This window comes from Narcine bancroftii, chromosome 2 (assembly GCF_036971445.1).
Source record: "Narcine bancroftii isolate sNarBan1 chromosome 2, sNarBan1.hap1, whole genome shotgun sequence".
Classification (NCBI taxonomy): domain Eukaryota; kingdom Metazoa; phylum Chordata; class Chondrichthyes; order Torpediniformes; family Narcinidae; genus Narcine; species Narcine bancroftii.
In genome coordinates this window covers 195,280,388-195,303,639 of record NC_091470.1, presented here as the reverse complement: position 1 = coordinate 195,303,639, position 23,252 = coordinate 195,280,388, and the positions used below count along the sequence as shown (strand labels likewise).

The 23,252-nt window shown below is 40.8% G+C and overlaps 1 protein-coding gene across 10 annotated transcripts in view; it reads left to right on the top strand.

The window, feature by feature from the left end:
- Window positions 1-23,252, top strand: part of LOC138754900 (GRB10-interacting GYF protein 2-like) — a 128,264-nt gene that overhangs the window by 4,701 nt on the left and 100,311 nt on the right. For all 10 annotated transcript variants that reach the window (XM_069919878.1, XM_069919876.1, XM_069919875.1 and 7 more), the window contains exons 2-3: window positions 165-242; window positions 565-731. The gene's annotated coding sequence lies outside the window, so the exon portion shown is untranslated. The remainder of the gene's footprint in view (window positions 1-164; window positions 243-564; window positions 732-23,252) is intronic.

The window sequence follows — 23,252 nt, the reverse complement described above, 5'->3', positions numbered from 1 at the left end:
ACATTTCAGTGGTTCCCTGAGGTGATTTGAGTCCTTTCAGCAGAGCACAAATTTAATCAAGGTGGTATCCTGTTGATAAAACTTCTATTGAGGCTTGCATTCCCTAATTCAATTATTTTGGTTTATCAATAGGAGTAATTCTAATTTTTTTTTATCCTTTACAGATTTATTTCTTTTAGGTGGTGGTGAGACATCAAGTCATCAGAATAATACTCTGCAAACCTATTCCTGGCTGTAGTGCAGTAAGTAGCAGTTTTCAATTCTGTTTGTGTTATGGCAGCAAAACCTTTTACATTGTATGTGATCAATGGAATACAGTGAGGTACAATGGAATTTTGTGGAATATTCATCCACATGAATTGAATATGCAAGTTATAGTCTTTCCAAGTTTGTGTTGCAGCAGGAAATGCTTTTCAACACTATGATGGTTAGTTGCATGAGGCAGGTTAAGGGATACAATTCTTCCTCCCCATGCAGATAAACTACATAGGTACAATGCATAATGTTCATGTACTTTAACATGTTATAAGCACCTCTCATGCAGTGTATGCCTTTCTTTTTAAGGTTTCATTAACACTTGGAATACACTCCAAGCATAACACAAAAGGGGTTGCAGAGTTGATATCCACAAAACCTTCTGATGCACTAGTCTCTATGGCTGCCAGCGCTAGACTTCGTGTCAGACGCTGTCCCCACCAATATCTGAACTAAAATATAAACTTCAAAAACACGTAAGTAGACATGATGGCTACATTTTCCTGTAATAGTCACAGAACCAAGTTCTGGATTGGCAGCAACTTCATTGATGTCCATTATCAAATAACTTGTTTCTGATTTTGAGACCTCTCCTTAACGTATTAAAATTGCTGTTGAGCATGAGAGATTTGTCATGCCTTGTCTTTCATTTTATGAAACTTCAATCAGTGGCTGACCTGCTTTGCAAAGATTATGCCAGTCAATCTTTTAGTTGGGTTGTAAGAAAAGTACGTAAAGTGCAGAATAACGTTGTCAAACAAAGAAATGGCAGTCTTCATTCAAGCCTATTCTGTTTCCCTTGTTTTATTTTTTTAATGTTCTTCTTTCCCAAAATCAAAATCAATACAGTTAATATTTGAGTTGTGTGACCAGACTGTGAATATGACAAGTAATTTTTGGATACCATATCTGTTGGTCATTTGATACAACATGTATTTATCAGAATAATACTTAAACTCTTAAAATACAAGGAGCAATCACAGAAACTACAGAAGATTAAATGAAAGTTCCTGAATTTCCTCTGGTTTGGAGTCTGAAACTGGAGGCAGAGTTGAGAAATTAAGAACCAGGCCTTTCAGAGATGAAGTTAGACCATGTTTCTGTGTGTAACTCCAGTAAAACTTGTGAAAATGGCAATTGTCATAATTATACAGCACAAAACGAGGCTTTATTCGTGTACCTGTCTATATGTCCTTTAAATGTAATTAAATCCTTGTCCACAACCTCCTCTGATTAGAGTCTGCAGGAGTACTGGCGACGAATCCTCAGAATTCAGATTTATTGCCAGAGTACATACATGGCATCACGTACAACCATGAGATCCTTTTTCCTGTGGACAAGGCAGAATTTACCACTTAATGGTAGTGCAAAAAAAATGAGTTCTTAAATGATTCCCTGAATGAGTGTTGTTGAGGAGTCTGATGGTGTAGGGGTAGCAGCTGTTCCTGAACCTGGTGGTGCAAATCTTGTGGCACTTATACCTCTTTCCTGATGGCAGTAGTGAGAACAGAGCATGTCCTGGGTGATGTGGATCCTTGATAACTACTGCTGTTCTCCAGAAGTGGTGTTTCCTGTAAATGTTCTCAATGGTGGGGAGGGTTTTGCTTGTGATGTCCTGGGCTGTGTCCACTACCTTTTGCAGGGCTTTACACTTCAAGGTATTGGTGTCCCCATACCAGATGGTGATGTAGCTGGGCTTGAGCCCTTCATCCTGGATCGAAGTTTGCTAGAGTTTCTGATATACCAAACCTCCCCAAACTCCTGAGAAAGTAGAGGTGCTGATGTGCTTTCTTAACAATGCCATTGGTGTGTTGGGTTCAGATAAGATGCTCTGAGATGGTGACTTCCAAGAACTTAAATTTGCTCACCCTCTCCACCTCTGGTTTCTCCCAATGATCACTGGATCATACATACCTGGTTTTCCCTTCCTTGGTGTTGGTGACATTGAGATTGAAGTTGTTAGGGCACCATTCAGTCAGGTTTTCAATCTTTCCTGTATATTGACTCATTGCCCCCTTTTATACAGCCCATTATCATGGTACACTCCGAAGGGACTCTCTTTTGCTTCTCATTCTCCTGTTGTGCAATGCTCATGGTGACTCTTTGCTTTATGGCAGTAAAAATATGAAGTATATCCTGTCATTCACATGACAATAAAAGGAACTTTAAAATTCCTTTCCCTCGTTAAACTGTTTTCTCTAGTTTTTGACTCTAATACCCTGCTTAAAAATGACTGATTATTCACCCTATCTATGTCCTGATTTTATTGATCACTGAGGTCACCCTTTAATTCTCTCCCTCCCCCCCCCCCCCCGCCCCCCACAAGGGAAAGCAGTCCCAGCCTATCCAGTCTCTATAACTCTGGTTTCCCCCCACCCCCTGTCCCTGCAACATCCTTATCAATTTTCTTTCTGCACCTTCACCTGCAACACGGCACACAGGGTTCCAGTTGTAGTCCATCTACAGCTATAAAATGACTCCATGGCCCAGCTGTGCTGTATGTCTCTTCGCCACCTCGTCTACCTGTTTGGCCACTTCTTGGGAATTAAGTACTTCTCCTGGGTCTATCTGCTTTACAATATTCTCGGGTGCTGACATGCACTGTGTTTGGCCTACCCTGATTTAACTTTGTATAATATGTCACTTCGTGTCTGAGTTAAATTCTACTTATTGTTCCTTTGCCCACTTTCTCAGTTGAGACAGACTTTTGGTAACCTTCACTGTACTACCAATTTTAGTCTCATCTGCAAACCTGTAGTTATGCCACCTACATTCTCATCTAAATCATTAATAGTCATGACAGACAATGGGATCCACAGCGATGCCTGCAGCAAACAACTATTCCACTTGCCATTCTGTGATTCCCTTCACAAGCCAGTTCTCCATATGACCACCTCGCCCTGGATCCTATGTGATCTAACCTTCAGTCTACCAGTCTTCAGTCCTTATCTAAAGCCTTGCTAAAGTCCATGTCAACACTATCTATGTACATGGCACCCTGGTCTCGCAAATCCCCTTGATCACCTCTTCAAAAAAAAACTCAGTTAAATTAGATTTTCCATGCTCAAAAGTCAAGCTAATTGATTTCTCTCTTCCCCCCCCCCCCCTAGTATCCTCCTGATGGTAAGGCTCTCTAGCCTGTAGTTGCCTGGTTTATCTGAATTAATGTTGGGTCAGTTACTAAATTAAAATTTAAGATTATAGGTTGTTATCAAAGATTTGTCATTGAGAGGTCTAAAGAAAGCATGAGTATATGGAGTTAAACTAAACATTAGCTATAACCTCAATGAATCGCAGACTCATATAATTAAGTTACCTGTCAGAGAAAAGATTCAAGAATATGCGCAAAACCCTTGAGGAAATGCCATAAACCCAGTAAGCTTTGGAAACCTCTGAGCTATGGAGCAGGAACATTTGGGATTGTATCGTGAACCATGAGGGCATGAATTGGAGGCACGTAGAAGCCCCCAGCATGTGGTATCACAAGCTCCTAGCCTCCAGCCCCAATCGTTTAAAATTCCTTCACTCCTGATCCAGAGTGGAAGCAACCTTGGTATTACAGGAATGTCTAAGGAGTGGTAGAAAATGAGGAAATTGAAAGAACCATCTGTTTGAGTGGTCCAAAGCCAGATCAGTATGTGAAAGCTGCCTAGAATTCTGCCCCATTGTCTTCCCAATTTCTTTGAATATACATGTTGCACTGGTATGGGTGCAATATCATTCAGAACTTGTATAAAAATTGGCAACTTTGTATTGGAGTTTGGAGAGTTGTTGGAGGGGGGGCGGGCGGTTGGGAGGGGTTATTTTATTGATTTAAGAAAGGTACAAAATTATTCTGACAGTGAGAAATGAGTGAACTGGGGAGTACAGTAGAAATGGGGCCAGAAAATTATTGTATTTTCCATTAAGTTTTTGTAGTGTTATCTATGATCCTTGATGGACTAGAACTGATTACTGGCTTCTGTTGAATGTAGGATTATTGTTAGAAATTGAAAAGTTTAATTGACTGAACAAGTTAGGTGACTTGCATGAAATTGGGCTTGAATGGGTGGCATGATTAGCATAGCAGTTAGCGCAACGTTGTAATAGCTCCAGCGATTTTTGTCTGGGGTTCAAATCCTACGCTGTATATAAGGAGTTTGTCTGTTCTCCCCATGTCTTCTTGGATTTCTTCCCACTGTTCAAAATGTTATAGGTCAATTGGGTGGCTCGGGCTTATGGGCCGAAAGGGTCTGTAGCCGTGCTACAGTTGCTGCATATATGATTCATTTAAGATTTGTTATTACTCAAATTCTTTTCAGCTATGTTTTTGGATTTTATTTTCAGTCCATGTAAAAACCATTTTCCAATTGAATTACATTGTCAAATCAGAGTAATTCAAAGTGAGGGTTAAAATTAAAGACCAAAGATTATGTCCATCAAAATGTTAGGCCAGGTAAATCATTAGCTGCTTTTGGGTAGAATCGCCGGGTGAATGCGGCTCCAGAGCCGGCTGCGGGTGTCTACCACCTGAAAGGTCCGCAGCAGGGAGAGGTGCCGCAGAGCAAACACCAGCTCCTGAGTCAGGGCAGGGCAGTGCACCCCAAACCCCCCCCCCCCCACTGCCGACAGCTCCATAGCAGGGAAGGGGGCTGTCGGCAGCGTGGAGTTGGGTCGCTGGCTGACTGTCATCAGCCTGCCCCCTTCTCGGCACCTGAAAGCTGCTAGCTGCTTTGCCTTGCTGCTTTTAGGTGCCTGGGGGAACGCTCGGAAGTGGAGAATATACCTCCCCAAGGTGGGTTGAGTAAGTGCTCCGAGGTGACAAGTTTTCCACTTTCAGGTGGCCTCCCTACAGCCACATTGGGGTACTTTAGGTGGCTTTACATTCGTGTATTCTGCCCACCTGAAAACGGCTATTATAGGGATGTCTGGTTTGCTCCATACAGGTCAATTTCTCCTGCTGAGCTTTCCTCTTCAGCATATTCCTTTTCTCTTTTGTTTACCCAGATCCTTCTTAAATGCACAATTGTGTTCAACTGCTCTCTGGCATGATGCAAGCATCCAAATTTTTGACTCACCCGGAGGAAAGTTCTAAACTTTTTAATTTTCTGTGGCCTTTAATTTTTATTTTCTCTTCAGCTGAAAGCATTCTCTGAATGCCCATAATGTCTCTATGATCGACTCTCACAGCTATTAACCAGAGTTACCAAAGGTTTGCCATTTTCTTTTGCCTCATTCATGAGACTAAGCAATATTCCTACCATTGAGCTGAGGCCACTTCTATTTGTAGGGGTGCAATATCTAGTGCCTGGAGAAACTATTGGAAGGATGTAGTCACATTGTTGGCAGATCTGCTTAGTGACGTGTGAAAAGCAACTGGGATATTAACCTTGTGCATTCCTAAACCAAATTAACAGGAAATAGAGTATCTGAGTATTGTACATTTTGCTGATTGGGAGCTGAGAATGATTTTTGCCACAAAATGTGACCTCATCAGAAGATTGCATCAAAGCCCAGTTAGCCCATTTTTAGGACTCTTCATTTGTTTTTATTGTAATTTGACCTCTGAAGTCTGACACTAAAACTGATGTTTTAAAGAAAAAACTGTCCAAGAGTCATGTTTGGAACAAACATTTTTTTCCTTTCATTTGCCCCTGTGATCCACAGTTTTAAATTTGTAATGAAACAATTCACGTGTAATTAAAGTGCACATTCCAGATTTTAGTTTGACCATGTAGCTTTGTATACATAGTTTCCCCCACCCCGGTTTCAGGGACACCATAATGCTTGGAACATTTGGCTTCAGAAGTGTTTGTGAGTACTCAGGTATGTTTAATTGCTTCATTGGTGCAAGTGTAAGAGAGCTCAGCTTGCTTCTTAGCTTTTGATCACCTTTGGCATCTGTGGGTGTCATTTTTCAAAACGATGACCAGAGTTTCACCATTGAAAGTCACTATGAGGCTGAAGAGCAAGAATAAAACAGTAAGAGTCATCGCCCAAACCTTAGGATGACCAAAATCAACAGTTTGGTACATCATTAAGAAGGAAGAGTGAGCAGGTGAGTTCAGTAATCATGAGGGGACTGGTAGATGGAGGAAGATCCCCCACCTCTGCTGGTGACAGAAGAATTCTCATCATAATGAAGAAAAATCCCCAAACATCTTTGACAGATCAGAAACACTCTTTCGGAGGCAAATGACGACCGTCTGTGACGACCGTCTGTGACGACCGTCTGTGACGACCGTCTGTGACGACCGTCTGTGACGACCGTCTGTGACGACCGTCTGTGACGACCGTCTGTGACGACCGTCTGTGACGACCGTCTGTGACGACCGTCTGTGACGACCGTCTGTGACGACCGTCTGTGACGACCGTCTGTGACGACCGTCTGTGACGACCGTCTGTGACGACCGTCTGTGACGACCGTCTGTGACGACCGTCTGTGACGACCGTCTGTGACGACCGTCTGTGACGACCGTCTGTGACGACCGTCTGTGACGACCGTCTGTGACGACCGTCTGTGACGACCGTCTGTGACGACCGTCTGTGACGACCGTCTGTGACGACCGTCTGTGACGACCGTCTGTGACGACCGTCTGTGACGACCGTCTGTGACGACCGTCTGTGACGACCGTCTGTGACGACCGTCTGTGACGACCGTCTGTGACGACCGTCTGTGACGACCGTCTGTGACGACCGTCTGTGACGACCGTCTGTGACGACCGTCTGTGACGACCGTCTGTGACGACCGTCTGTGACGACCGTCTGTGACGACCGTCTGTGACGACCGTCTGTGACGACCGTCTGTGACGACCGTCTGTGACGACCGTCTGTGACGACCGTCTGTGACGACCGTCTGTGACGACCGTCTGTGACGACCGTCTGTGACGACCGTCTGTGACGACCGTCTGTGACGACCGTCTGTGACGACCGTCTGTGACGACCGTCTGTGACGACCGTCTGTGACGACCGTCTGTGACGACCGTCTGTGACGACCGTCTGTGACGACCGTCTGTGACTACTCTGCAGAAGACTTCATGAACAGAAATACAGAGGCTACACTGCAAGATGCAAACTATTAGTTAGCCACAGAAACAGGGTGGTCAGATCAGTTTGCCAAGATGCATTTAAGAGCCTGCAGAATTCTGGAAAAAGGTCTTGTGGAACAGAGTGATGACAAGAGTAATGTGTCGAGACGTAAATGAACTGCCCAACATCCAAACTATGCCACCTCATCTGAAACATGGTGGTGGGGGTGTTATGGCCTGGGTATATACCAGCCCCCCCACATCTCCATCGGGCACACAAAACTCAAAACGGTCAACCAGTTTACCTATCTCGGCTGCACCATTTCATCAGATGCAAGGATCGACAATGAGATAGACAACAGACTCGCCAAGGCAAATAGCGCCTTTGGAAGACTACACAAAAGAGTCTGGAAAAACAACCAACTGAAAAACCTCACAAAGATAAGCGTATACAGAGCCGTTGTCATACCCACACTCCTGTTCGGCTCCGAATCATGGGTCCTCTACCGGCACCACCTACGGCTCCTAGAACGCTTCCACCAGCGTTGTCTCCGCTCCATCCTCAACATCCATTGGAGCGCTCACACCCCTAACGTCGAGGTACTCGAGATGGCAGAGGTCGACAGCATCGAGTCCACGCTGCTGAAGATCCAGCTGCGCTGGATGGGTCACGTCTCCAGAATGGAGGACCATCGCCTTCCCAAGATCGTATTATATGGCGAGCTCTCCACTGGCCACCGTGACAGAGGTGCACCAAAGAAAAGGTACAAGGACTGCCTAAAGAAATCTCTTGGTGCCTGCCACATTGACCACTGCCAGTGGGCTGATAACGCCTCAAACCGTGCATCTTGGCGCCTCACAGTTTGGCGGGCAGCAGCCTCCTTTGAAGAAGACCGCAGAGCCCACCTCACTGACAAAAGGCAAAGGAGGAAAAACCCAACACCCAACCCCAACCAACCAATTTTCCCTTGCAACCGCTGCAATCGTGTCTGCCTGTCCCGCATCGGACTGGTCAGCCACAAACGAGCCTGCAGCTGACGTGGACTTTTTACCCCCTCCATAAATCTTCGTCCGCGAAGCCAAGCCAAAGAAAGATATATGGCTGCCACAGATACTGGCGCACTGATCATGTTAATAACAGTAGCAAAATGAATTCTGAGGTATATACAAACATCTGCTCAAGTTTGAGCAAATGCCTCAACTCATTGGATGGCATTTCATCCTACAGCAAGATAATGATCTCAAGCATGCTACTAAAGCAGCAAAGGAGTTTTTCAAAGCTAAAAACTGGATCTAAATCCAATTGAGCGTGCCTTCCATATGCTGAAGATAAATAAACCTTAAGGGGACAAGCCCCAATAACAAGCAGGAGCTGAAGATGGCTGCAGTTGAGGCCTGGCAGGACATCACCAGAGAAGGTGCTCAGCAACTGGTGATGTTTTTGAATTACAGATTCCAAGCAATCATTGCATGCAAGGGATGTACAACAAAGTACTAAACTTGACTGTTTTAATATATTTACATATATACCATTGCTATGTCCCAAATGTTATGGTGCCCTGAAATGAGGGAACTATGCATTTTTTTTTAAAAAAAGCATGGTCAAACCAAAATGTATACAAATGAATAAAATCTTCAATGTGCACTTTAATTACACGTTAATTGCTTGATTACAAATTTAAAACTGTAGAGCACAGGGTCAAATAAATGGAGGAAAAAATGTCTTTATCCCAAACATGGAGGGCATTGAGCCTGTGTACTGTTGTGTAGCTAAATATTGTGATGACTCAACCCAAAATGTAGCATTCCTAAACTGCAGGATTTAGTTGACTTTTTTAACAAAATAAAAGGGAGGAAAAAATTACAGTTGCTGGAGATCTAAGCTCAGAAAACATGGGCCAGCATGTGAATCAGTACCCCTAGAGAGGTTTGTGACATTACATCAGAGCCCTAAAATTGAAATAACCTGTAGAAAAGAGGAACTTGAAAAATATCCTAATTGTTAATACATTTGATTTACTGATACTTTTTATTGGGCCACTTTGACTCTTTAGCATGAGGCTGAGTGGCAGCCTTGTTGAAGTGAGCATTGTTTTGCAATGTCCAGAAATGCACGATTCTGAGCAAGAAAAAAAAATCCTTCATCCTGAATGGTCATTCTCTCTCAGAGCTTTGTGTTGCAGTAAGATCACCTCATTTTACTGAAGTCTGATGTAAGTAGACTTGAAGTTTCTCCTCAGACAGGCCCATCATCCCAGTAATGAACAAGGTGAATCTGTTCTGATCCACCTTCAATGCAAACATATCCTTTTTTTAAATTGTTCTTTAACAATTACACAGTTCTTTACATGTAGCCTTGCTAACAACTTGTAACTGGAAGATTTCCTCATTTCCACATTCCATTCATTTTGCAATAAAGGCCAACATTTTTTTAAAAATGTCTCAGAAGTGTTTTGACCTGAAACTTTGACAATTTCTTTCCATTAATAGTTTTTAACATGCTGATTTCTATCGTTTTGTTAAGGTTCCATCATCTGCAGTTCTCTTGTTTCTTAGCATTCTAATTTGCCTTTCTAATTATATGTTATATCTGTTTCCTAAAATTTGTTTCCTATCCAAGGATCTACACTCCAGCATTCTGGAGTGTGTGCATTTAAATAACATTTTGCTTTTTCATCCTATGAAAATGAACAGAGCTGCAATTCCCTGTATTAGATTTGGATTTGGATTTGATCTGCCACATTTTTTTGTTACTACATTTGTTCACACAATTTGATTTCACATCTGTATTTTGCACGATTAGTAAATTTGGCCCTGGGTTCTCAAACCTTTTAGACCATCGATGCCCCCCCCACCACACCATGAAAGGGTTGGGGTGCAGGACAGGGTAGGGTAGTGGTGGTGGGGGTGCTAGACGAGGTTGGGGTGGCAGTGGAGGCGCTGGACTACGTTGGGGGGGGGGGGGGGGTGTGCCTTACCAAAGGTACAAAGAACACATACATCTTTCTTCTACACTCAGTCCATCCTCCCATTCACCCTGAACTTATTCAAAGTCCGAAGCCAAATACAACATGGCGGCCATCAAGGTCCGCTCTCGCGAGAGGTTTGCCACCACTGCCAAAGGTGCTATTTTCAGTACCCATTCATTTCAATTCTATTCAATGTTAATAATTTGTTCTTGCTGATGTATTACCTTATAGTGCACTTCTAGTGTGCGGCAGCCTTTTGGGTATACGTCTTGAAATTCACGGCATCCAAAGTTTCCTGTTATCCACCCTGGCCGAAAAAATTAGGATTTTTAGTCATTAGGGTAGCACAGTTGACATAGTTGTTTGCGCAACACTGTTGCAGAGTCAGTGATCAGGACTGATGTTCGAATCCCACGCTATCTGTAAAGAGGTTGTACATTCTCCCCATGTCTGCGTGGGTAATGGGTGGCTCTGGCTCCTAGGCCGAAAGGGCCTGCTACTGTGCTACTGTATTTTTAAATTTAAACATTTAAAGTCAATCAGCCAGGCCCACCAAGTAGTTATTCAGGTTGCAATGTGCTCCCACAGTTATTCACTTGAAACTTGTTGAACAACTTACTAACAGTGTAGCTAGTTGGATCCTGTGAAGAGAAGAGGTGAATGGATTTGGGTATAAATGTGGTGATGTCTTGCTGCATAACAAGCTCTGGGATGTTGGGTACATGTCTGTTCTTCCTACTTGTTCTTCCTACTTCCTAACGTAATAGAGGGGATGCAGCTGAGTTCACCAGATTCCTTTTGCCATGTGAGAAAATGTATGACTCTTGAGTCAAGCTTTTGCTGTCACCTGATTGCATAAGAGCAGCCCCAATGAAACCGCGTTCTCCAGTCCTCTGTGCAAAACACGCAGACATACAGACAAACATAACACATGCAGGACAGGTATGCATATTTATTTATTTATATATATATATAGTTTTGTAAATATCAGTGTTTCGGATGGTTTGTGTGAGCAGTGTTAGAAGTGTGAGTGGTTTTCTAATTGACATTTGCAAAATTCTTGCAAGGTTTAGCATGAGAAATGTAGAGTTGATGCTTTCCTTAACTATTATATACAATCAGAGGATAACAGTCTCAAAATAAGGGTTCTCCATTCAGGGGAGAGATGAGAAAGCATGTTTTATTTTCTCCATCCAGTCAGGAGTGATTCCTTAGATGAGGGCTAACGAAAGCTATGGAGATAGAGTTTGAGATATTAGAGTAATTGAGGGCCACAGGGTTAATGCAGGAAAATGAAGATGTTTTAAGGAACATATCAGTTTCCATCTTGCAGAATAAAAAAAGCAAATATGAATAGGTACATGATGTACACAATGATGAGAACTTGTATTATATCAACACAGATACATCAAAGTTTCTTGCAGCATCTAAACAGCTACATAAGAAGCACCAATTACAACAGTATAAATTAAATCAATATTCTAAGATGGAAAGAGATAATATCTTCTTTGGCTTGGCTTCGCGGACGAAGATTTATGGAGGGGGTAAATGTCCACGTCAGCTGCAGGCTCGTTTGTGGCTGACAAGACCGATGCGGGACAGGCAGACACGGTTGCAGGGGAAAATTGGTTGGTTGGGGTTGGGTGTTGGGTTTTTCCTCCTTTGCCTTTTGTCAATGAGGTGGGCTCTGCGGTCTTCTTCAAAGGAGGTTGCTACCCGCCAAACTGAGGCGCCAAGATGCACAGTTTGAGGCGATATCAGCCCACTGGTGGTGGTCAATGTGGCAGGCACCAAGAGATTTCTTTAGGCAGTCCTTGTACCTTTTCTTTGGTGCACCTCTGTCACGGTGGCCAGTGGAGAGCTCGCCATATAACACGATCTTGGGAAGGCGATGGTCCTCCATTCTGGAGACGTGACCCACCCAGCGCAACTGGATCTTCAGCAGCGTGGACTCGATGCTGTCGACCTCTGCCATCTCGAGTACTTCGACGTTAGGGATGAAAGCGCTCCAATGAATGTTGAGGATGGAGCGGAGACAATGCTGGTGGAAGCATTCTAGGAGCCGTCGGTGATGCCGGTAGAGGACCCATGATTCGGAGCCGAACAGGAGTGTGGGTATGACAACGGCTCTGAATACGCTTATCTTTGTGAGGTTTTTCAGTTGGTTGTTTTTCCAGACTCTTTTGTGTAGTCTTCCAAAGGCGCTATTTGCCTTGGCGAGTCTGTTGTCTATCTCGTTGTCGATCCTTGCATCTGATGAAATGGTGCAGCCGAGATAGGTAAACTGGTTGACCGTTTTGAGTTTTGTGTGCCCGATGGAGATGTGGGGGGGCTGGTAGTCATGGTGGGGAGCTGGCTGATGGAGGACCTCAGTTTTCTTCAGGCTGACTTCCAGGCCAAACATTTTGGCAGTTTCCGCAAAACATAACGTCAAGCGCAGAAGAGCTGGCTCTGAATGGGCAACTAAAGCGGCATCGTCTGCAAAGAGTAGTTCACGGACAAGTTTCTCTTGTGTCTTGGTGTGAGCTTGCAGGCGCCTCAGATTGAAGAGACTGCCATCCATGCGGTACCGGATGTAAACAGCGTCTTCATTGTTGAGGTCTTTCATGGCTTGGTTCAGCATCATGCTGAAGAAGATTGAAAAGAGGGTTGGTGCAAGAACACAGCCTTGCTTCACGCCATTGTTAATGGAGAAGGGTTCAGAGAGCTCATTGCTGTATCTGACCCGACCTTGTTGGTTTTCGTGCAGTTGGATAATCATGTTGAGGAACTTTGGGGGGCATCCGATGCGCTCTAGTATTTGCCAAAGCCCTTTCCTGCTCACGGTGTCGAAGGCTTTGGTGAGGTCAAGATAATATAAGATGATGAATATTCACGGTTTCAGTTATTGCAAGAAAAAATGATATTTCAATAGGCTGGATGTATCATTTGGTGGTCCTGGATTGCAGGAACATTCAAGAGTCTTTTTGAAACAAGAGGTTCTGGACTTCAGGCTTCTGTATCTTCTGCCTGAAGGTAGAAGTGAGAGGAGACTGACCAAGGTGATGGGGGATCCTCCGCTGCCTTCTTTTTATAAAAAATTTTTTTGATTTTTCAATAGTCAGCTAGCGTTGATGCATTCAAGTTGCCCTGAACCATATTGACCAAAATACACATAAACCTTTCCCTCTTGAATATATAGTGTCCCCACCCTCCCCACCCACTCAACGTTTAACATGTATGATACATTAAACCCATTAAACAATGTCATCACACAATGAAAATAAACAAGAAAATTGTGTCATCTACTTCATTCTGTCATTTTAGGTGGTGGAGGTCCGCGGTAGGACTTCTCTGTTGTGTTCCATGTACGGTTCCAAAATTTGTTCAAATACTGTGTTATTTCTTAAATTATGTTATTTTTTTTCCAATGGAATACGTTTATTAATTTCTATGTACCATTGCTGAATTCTCAGGCTATCTTCTGATTTCCAGGTTGACATAATACATTTTTTTGCTACAGCTAAGGCTATCATAATAAATATTTTTTGTGCTCCATCCAAATCGAGGCCGAGTTCTTTACTTATATTACTTAGAAGAAAGATCTCTGGATTTTTTGGTATGTTGCTTTTTGTGATTTTATTTAATACCTGATTTAGATCTTCCCAAAACTTTTCCACTTTCTCACATGCCCAAATTGCATGTACTGTTGTTCCCGTTTCCTCCTTACAGTGAAAACATCTATCTGATTCTGTTGGGTCCCATTTATTTAACTTTTGGGGCATGGTGTATAGCCTGTGTAACCAATTATATTGTATCATACGTAACCTCGTGTTTATTGTATTTCTCATAGTTCTGGAGCATAGCTTTTTCCATGTTTCATTCTTTATCTTTATGTTTCGATCTTGTTCCCACTTTTGTTTGGGTTTACAGCTTATTTCCTCATTCTCTTTCTTTTGCAGTTTGATGTACATGTTTGTTATAATCTTTTAATTATCATTGTGTCCTTCTGGTAACCTCGGCCTGCTTCTCAGCTGCCTTCTTGAAGCAGCGTTTTGCATCGTGGTGCAGAGGTTAATTCCTGTAATGGACTTTGCTGCATTTATCACCTTTTGTACTTCCATTGTTCCTGAACACTCTAGTTTCCAAGCCAGGTCCACACCAAATCTCAGACTTCCTAGAAAGTAGATGTGTTGGGCATGCCGCCTTCGTGGATGCCTCTTTGTGGCTTTCGGAGAGTACTCTGATTATGTGGACTCACAGGAACTGATCCCCTCTCCTGCCATTTTGACAATGAAGACAGTGGTTGGCGCTTCTACCTTTCCTTCCTTGGTCTTCTGGCACCACACAACCAGATCCTTGATCTCTATCCTAAATTTAGACTCATCATTTACCTGTGATTTGGCCAACAATGGTGGTGCTGTCAGCAAATTTATAGATTATGTTGAAGCTGAATTTGACTGTATAAGGTCTTTTTATGCAGATATCCCACTTAATTGGCATGTAGGTGAGCAGTCGTTCACACTGAATCAAGAAATACCAGTCAGTACGACTGACATAAGCCAGCCCACATCCCAGAGCAAAAGGAGGCAGGACCTGAAGCTTTAACGTATCAATGTGTCACAGCCTTTGACTATCCTGGACCCGGCAAGCCCTAACCCTTTTAGATAGAAGCCGTTGTGAAACACATTTTGTAGATAGTAGATAGTACCTACTTGATAGTAAGTAGGTAGTACCTAGTTGGTAGTATCAGAAATGGGATGAAAATGCCCCCCCGCCCCCCCCCTTCCCATTCCACCTTTGTGTTTATGCACGTAGCTGAAGCGGTTAAAAAGCAGTTAATTCCTGTCTTAGAGCGGCTGTTTAAAAGAGGCTTTTACAATTTTCAGTGTAGAGGGAATGAAGCGAGTATCTGTATAGATGACCTAACATCACTCAAGCTATGTGTTATAGCCATTAAGTCCATCCTTGTGCTTGAACATTGATTGTACGGTGATGGGTGTCTATGTTGTAGTTGTAAGGCTCAGGACAGTTGCTGCTGGATTCACTTAAGTGCTCCAAGGTTTTGTTGCTAGCTACACAGTGGTGCTCATGAACAGTAGATTCTTGGAAATGCTGTAATAGCAAAAACATCATGCAGATTCTTCTGACAGATTTTAATGTGCAGCCACTAAACAAAGGTAGAAATCACTTAATTGCAGGTATATATGGTCTGAGCATGTTGAGCTACATGAAGGAATTAAGTCAATTTGACCTATAGACATTAGGGTGGCCAAGTGATCACGAAGATGGTATTTTAAAAGTTGTCATTGCAGATGCTCCATAAGAGGAGCAGCAGGGTTGTTGTTGCACAGGATCAGCTACTGTTGAATGGTGGAGATGAGGTGGGAATTGGAACTGCCACTTAGTTTTTGCTCTTGTTGCTAAATTAGGAAATGAGCAGGAGGTTTGTCGCAAATTCATCAACCAAAGGGCTGGGAGATTCTTTCTCGAGACTAACGGTCATCAGATCAGGAAATGACATGGTACATGTGTATTTTTATCATCAGACCAACTATTAGGGTTGGTGCTCGTGCCAGCAGTGAAATTGTATGACCTCTAGCAGAGTCTGTTTCAGACAGGTGGCAACATGCTATCGTTTTTACTGCTTTTTCCTAACCAGTCAACAACTTCTTTTATCTTTGCAATTCCACAAGTGTGAATTGCATTGTGTGATTGACTGCTCACCAAATGTGCATGTTACCAGATCCCTTGTTTTGATCCTGAAATTGGCACATTGTTGGCTAGCTGAGGGCTTGTCCATAATTTTTAATTCAGCATTTCTCATCCATGCTGTATTTCTGGAAGAACTGTCCACTTTAAGCAGTTTGCTACCTTTTCCACATTGTTCTGTCTTGCTTATCTGTGGGGGAGGGTTAGACAAGCATTTTCTAATGATTCAATTTGTTCCTTTTAGTTTCCAAAATGCCCACTATGAATTCTCTAGCAGAGATGGTCCGATAGACCCCAACGTACGATGTTCGACCTACAATATTTTGAAGTTAACGATGGTCAGGATCCTGTACTTATGTTTTCAAGTTACGATGTTTCCCCCCAATTGCGATATGTGGCACACTGAGACAATGGTGCTACTCTCTAGAGATGCTGGGCGATCACAGCATAGTGTGAGAGTAGTGTTCAGCATACGTTAGCACGAGTGCACTGTACTTTACATTAAATAAGCCATCATGTCTGCAAAACGACCATGCAACTCTCCTGCGTCCGATGCTTAAACAAACCTTAACATGTCCGCTCAACGTCAATGTGACTCTCCTGCTCCTGTAGGGAAAAAAAGAGGAAAGCAATTACTCTTGAGACTAAACTCAAGATACTTGTTGAGTATGAAGATGGCATGCAGGTAATGGTTATAGCATGTGATTTTGGGCTCTCGAGATGGACCATCTCAACCATCTTAAAAGAGTAGAATCAGTGAAGTGGTGAAATCCACCGTCATCATGAAGAAAAGAGCTGGGCCAATTGATATATAAAGATTACTCGTCACGTGGATGGAGCATCAAATACAAAAGCAGATACTGTTTAGCCTACAATCTAAGGCCGGACGTATTTTGATTTGCTTAAGGAATGCGCTGATGATCCTACCTGTACGCAGACATTTATATTGAGCAATAGGGAACTTCAGTGTAATGCTTCATTCTTTGGGCACAGTGTTTTCAGTTGTGTGCATTACAATAATGTATTTTTTTCTCCATTTAAATTGTGTTGCAATAAAGCTTTTCTGTATTTAAATAAAATTTAAATTGATAAACGGTAGAGCGCGGTATTGTTTTGACGTTCAATAATTTTAACTTGCGATGCAAGCCCCAACACCCATCATAAGGCAGTCTACCTTTGTCTATTAATTTTTATACACTTTGTTGCATTGTTATTGGTTGAGTAAATTTCTTTAGCCCATGTTCTCAAGATACTATATAAAGTAATGGAAGTGTTGCAACATTCCTAATAATGATTTCAATAGATTTTCAACTAAAAAAATTCTTCACTCATTCCAAAGCAAACATTTTTTATGGTCCTATTATGTTTTCAACTTTGAAGGTCCTGGTGAGTATGTCCATCAGATTATTCAAGTATTCACATGTTTCCTCACTTTATTGATTTACCCAAAATATAATTGAGTTAGCCTTCTGTTCCCATTTATTGCCGGACTTCTCCATGCCACGTTTCATGTCCAGTCTACTGTACTTGCTCGGATTTGCTAAATTTTTTGTACCCAGTGATAGTGAGACCAGTTATAATATCCCCATTTCCATCCCAGGTGACACAAAAAACCTGCTGGATAGCGAGACTGTCTCTGTTTTCTTTTTTAAATTATTGTGATTATTTTTTGTCTCTTAACCACTGCACCCCCCCGCCGTCCCCATTCTTTTTCATTAAATTACACTGGACAACAATTATTTTCCCAAAAGGTTTGCTTCCTGTACAACAATTGTAGATTATGATAGACAACTTCAAACTGAACACAAAGATAATTTCAGATTTGCTGTTTCACATAGGAAGTTGGAGGAACATTAAATGAACTTCTATTGAATTTAGCATGCTGGCACAATGCATCATTTCAGCTGACATAAAAATGTTTTGCTGTTGATTTTCGTTTATACTCGGCATCTGATGCCTCTCATGTCGGTGTCCAACAATAGTCAGCGAGCGTTGATGCATTCAGGTTGCTTTTTTAAAAAAGGTACGTGTTTTTTAGTGAGCAGCAGCTCAAAATGCATAAAATACACACAAAAGTGTTCAGGAAGCCAAATCTTTGTTGTCCAGTGTTATTGGTAAGTTGATTTAGTAATCAGATATACAGAGACAATACTGAGGGAGTTTGCTGTCATGATGCCCTTCAGTTTTCAGTTCTCCCTTTTAGTTGAAAAGACAGGTAGGTGGAGTTGAGTCTATCATCAGATCAGATCTGATTGAAAGGCAGAGCAGATTCGATAGACTGGTTGGCCTACTCCTGCTCCTAGTTCTTGTGTTCTTCAAGCTGCAGGCATTCTTCAAGCTGAAGGTTTATGTTTCTGCAGCAAAGAAGGAAATGGGTCAGTTTAGTTTTCTGAAGATTGCACCAATGTCATGACTCCAGGGACGTTGAGTATTTGCTTTCTCCCAATGGGTAATGATGTTTTAAAAAGTACCTGGATGTGTACGTGAAGTGCCATATCTCCAACTGAGGACTTGGAACAGGTGGGATGGTAAATAGTTTTTAGATGCACAAGCATCATGACTTGGCATTATTGAAAATCACAATACAGAGAGTCCCCTGTTATGTAGGGGTCATCTGTAGATAGAGTAATTTTTTTAAAGTTTCAATGTTTATTTACCAGTTAAAAAGGTGGAGGTGGCAGTTACTCAACTTTGTTGGTGCATTATTTTGTCTCTCAAATCCATTGGTAATCCAGTGAGATTCAATGGAGGCTACCTGTTATCAGCAGCCAATTATTATTGATTTGGAAGTTGTAACTGTGGTAGAGATAAATCTGGTTAGACTTTCCTGAGACTGAACACAGTCTTCATCTTTAAAGTGGTGTGTTTGGTACAAATTTTGGGTTTTTTTTAAACTTTATTTATTCGTTCAAAAAACAAATAATATGACATATTATTAAGCAATTAAGCATGAACATGAATGTTTATATATATATATATATATATAAAGAAAAGAACCCCCCTCCTTTCAGCCAACTCTCATAAGGAGAGCCATAAAAAAAGAAAGAATATTAAAAAAGTTAAATATACATATTAAAATCTAATCAATATAAATTGAAATGTAAATATTCTGAGTATAACAGCCACTTATTAATTAAAAAATTATAATTATCATGCAAAACATGCGTATTTCTTTCCATTATTAAACAATATTTCATCTCATTATGCCATCTATTAATATCATTCATATTTGTACATGTTTCCACGTACTAGCAATATATTTTTTCACTACGGATAAAACTAAATATACAAAAGCAAGCTGGAATTTATCTAATCCTAAACCTTTCAGAGGTTGCAAACTACCCAATAAAAATACTGTTGGATCTAAAACTATTTTAATCTTATACAGGTATTCTAAAAACGATTGAATTTTCTTCCAAAAAGATTGTATATGTATACATAACCAAACAACATGTATCACCACATCTAAAACACAAATCTGATTCATTAAAACCATATTTTTTTAGGTGTCAAATATAATTGATGTAAAAAAAATTGTAATTAATCATTGCATAATGTGCATTTATCAATCTAGTTACACTATCATAACAGATATCTAACCAATCATCTTCAGAAAAAATAAAACCAATATCTGCTTCCCATTTAATTTTAGATTTATCCCAACCCTTTTTATCCATACCATCCTGAAATATTTGATACATAAATGAAATATAACCCTTCTCTGGTACCTTCATGAGAAAAGTCTCAAATTTAGTCATTTTAGGTAAAATCATATCTCTACCAAACATACATTTTACCAAAGATCGAATTTAATAATAAAGAACTAAAGAATTCTTATCAATGCCAAAATCTTCCCTCATCTGATTAAAAGATAAAAACTTACCCTCTTTAAAACAATCTCCCAAATTTTTCACACCTTTAAATCTCCAATGCAATAAACTTTGAATATGTATTGAAAAAGAAATAAGTTGATTATTATACAACGGAGTCAAAGCCGATAATTTACCCCTAGAGCCTATCATTTTATTTTTCTTTATCCATAACTTCATTAAATGTTTTAATTTAGGCACATTATATTGTTGTAACAAATTTATATTCCATCTAAACAAAAATTGATGTATTTCAAATTCAGAAATACTTGCCATCTCAATTTTAGCCCAACAAGGAGACTGTACCAAATCCATCAATAAACTAATAAATTTAAGTTGGGCTGCCTCATAATTTTGAAAATGTGATAAACGTAGTCCCCCTAACTCATATTTCCAAGTTAATTTATTCAAAGCTACTCTCGAAAATTTACCTCTCCATAAAAACTCCCTAACCATTTTATTTAAATCTCGAAAAAAAAATTTATCAAATAAATACGGAATAGATTAAAACAAAAATTGTATACGTGGAAAGATATTCATCTTAATTGTATTTATCCTTCCCATTAAATTAATACGTAGATCTTTCCATTTAATCAAATCAGCTTTAATTTTTTTCATTAATGGAGCATAATTTAATTTATATAAAGATTGATAATTAACATTCAAAATTATACCCAGATATTTAATTCGATCAGTCCACTTCAAATTAATAATATTCTTATAAACTGAATAATCTATAATTCACTTTTATCACAATTAACTTTATATCCAGAAAGACATCCATATTGTATTAAACATTCCATCAAATGCAAAAGTGACTGAGCTGGGTTTATTAAATACACCAATACATCATCAGCAAATAAATTAATTTTACACTCCTCATCTAAAACTTTCCTATCTTGTATCTGTGTGTTTTGTCTTAACAACTGTGCTAAAGGTTCAATCACTAACGCAAACAAAGCTGGTGATAAAGGACAACCTTGACGAGTTGATCTAGTTAACTTAAAAGATTCTGAAATCAAACCATTCGTTAATACTCTAGCTACCGGTTTACTATATAGAGCCCTAATCCAACCAATAAAAGGACCAAACTTAAATTTCTCCAAAGCTTTAAACAAAAATTTCCATTCAACTTTATCAAATGTTTTTTCTGCATCTAAGGATATCACCATCGGGTGATCTAAAGATTGTCGAAATCTATTAATCAAACTAATCACGCGCAAAATGTTATCTGAAGCATATCTATTCTTTATAAAAGCTGGTTGGTCAATATGAATCAACTTTGGTAAAAATTTAGCCAATCTATTCGCTAATATTTTAGCTATTATTTTATAATCTACGTTTAACAATGAAATTGGTCTATATGAAGATACTTTCAAAGGATCTCTATCTTTTTTAGAAATTACTGTAATTAAAGCACTAGTACAAGACTCAGGTAATTCATAATGTTCTCCAACTTGACGTGATACATCCCCAAACACTGTAGATAAATCATCATAAAAAATTTTATAAAATTCAACCCAAAATCCATCATCACCAGATGATTTACCGTTCGGCATTTCCAGCATAGCCATTTTAATTTCCGAATCAGTAAATGGTTCTTCTAACTCCTGTATATCTCCATCCTATAATATCCGCACGGATGGCAGTCTCTTCAATCTGAGGCGCCTGCAAGCTCACACCAAGACACAAGAGCAACTTGTCCGTGAACTAAAGCGATGCCGCTTTAGTTGCCCATTCAGAGCTAGCTCTCCAGCGCATGATGTCCTGTTTTGCGGAAACTGCCAAAATGTTTGGCCTGGAAGTCAGCCTGAAGAAAACTGAGGTTCTCCATCAGCCAGCTCCCCACCATGACTGCCAGCCCCCCCACATCTCCATTGGGCACACTGAACTCAAAACGGTCAACCAGTTTACCTACCTCGGCTGCACCATTTCATTTTTTTTTTTATTTTTCAAACCATAAATCACAATAGCCATGATATACACTTTTTCTTTTTCACACATTTACAGTGACTTTTTCTTCCCCCCCCCTCCCTCCTCCCAAGCCACCCCCCCCCCTCTCATCCATTTTAGGTATACAATCTAGGTTGCATTAATTCAGTCAGACAATGTTGTCATTCAACAAAAATACACCAGAAATTCTACAGAGTCCATTCTTTTCTTTCCTTCTCCTTCCATCAACTTAGGTAATGTTTGTCCCCGGTAGGTTTTCGCTATTGTATTTAATGTAAGGCTCCCATACTTGTTCGAATATTTCAATATTATTTCTTAAACTATATGTTATTTTTTCTAATGGAATACATTTATTCATTTCTATATACCATTGCTGTATTTTCAAATTATCTTCCAATTTCCAGGTTGACATAATACATTTTTTTGCTACGGCTAGGGCTATCTTAACAAATCTTTTTTGTGCATCTTCCAAGTCAATTCCAAATTCTTTATTTTTTATGTTACTTAGGAGAAAGATCTCTGGATTCTTTGGTATATTGTTTTCTGTTATTTTATTTAATATCTGATTGAGATCATCCCAAAATTTTTCTACTCTCTAACATGTCCAGATTGCATGAATTGTTGTTCCCCTTTCTTTTTTACATCGAAAACATCTATCAGATACTGTTGGGTCCCATTTATTTAACTTTTGCGGTGTAATGTATAGCCTGTGTAACCAATTATATTGTATCATACGCAGCCTCGTATTTATTGTATTTCTCATCGTTCCAGAACATAATTTCTCCCATGTTTCCTTTTTTATCTTTATATTTAAATCTTGTTCCCATTTTTGTTTAGTTTTACCATTTGTTTCCTCATTCTCCTTTTCTTGGGCTGCACCATTTCATCTGATGCAAGGATCGACAGAGATAGACAACAGACTCGCCAAGGCAAATAGCGCGTTTGGAAGGCTACACAAAAGAGTCTGGAAAAACAACCACCTGAAGAAACACACAAAGATCAGCTATGTCATACCCACGCTCCTGTTCGGCTCCGAATCATGGGCTCCGAACCTACGGCTCCTAGAACGCTTCCATCAGCACTGTCTCCGCTCCATCCTCAACATTCATTGGATGACTTCATCACCAACATTGAAGTACTCGAGCTGGAAGAGTCCGCAAGCATCGAATCCACGCTGCTGAAGACCCAACTGCGCTGGGTGGGTCACGTCTCCAGAATGGAGGACCATCGCCTTCCCAAGATCATGTTCTATGGCAAACTCTCCACTGGCCACCGAGACAGAGGTGCACCAAAGAAGAGGTACAACGACTGCTTAAAGAAATCTTTTGGTGCCTGCCACATTGACCACCGCCAGTGGGCTGATATCGCCACCAACCGTGCATCTTGGCGCCTCACAGTTCGGTGGGCAGCAACGTCCTTTGAAGAAGACCGCAGAGCCCACCTCACTGACAAAAGACAAAGGAGAAAAAACCCAACACCCTACCCCAACCAGCCAATTTTCCCTTGCA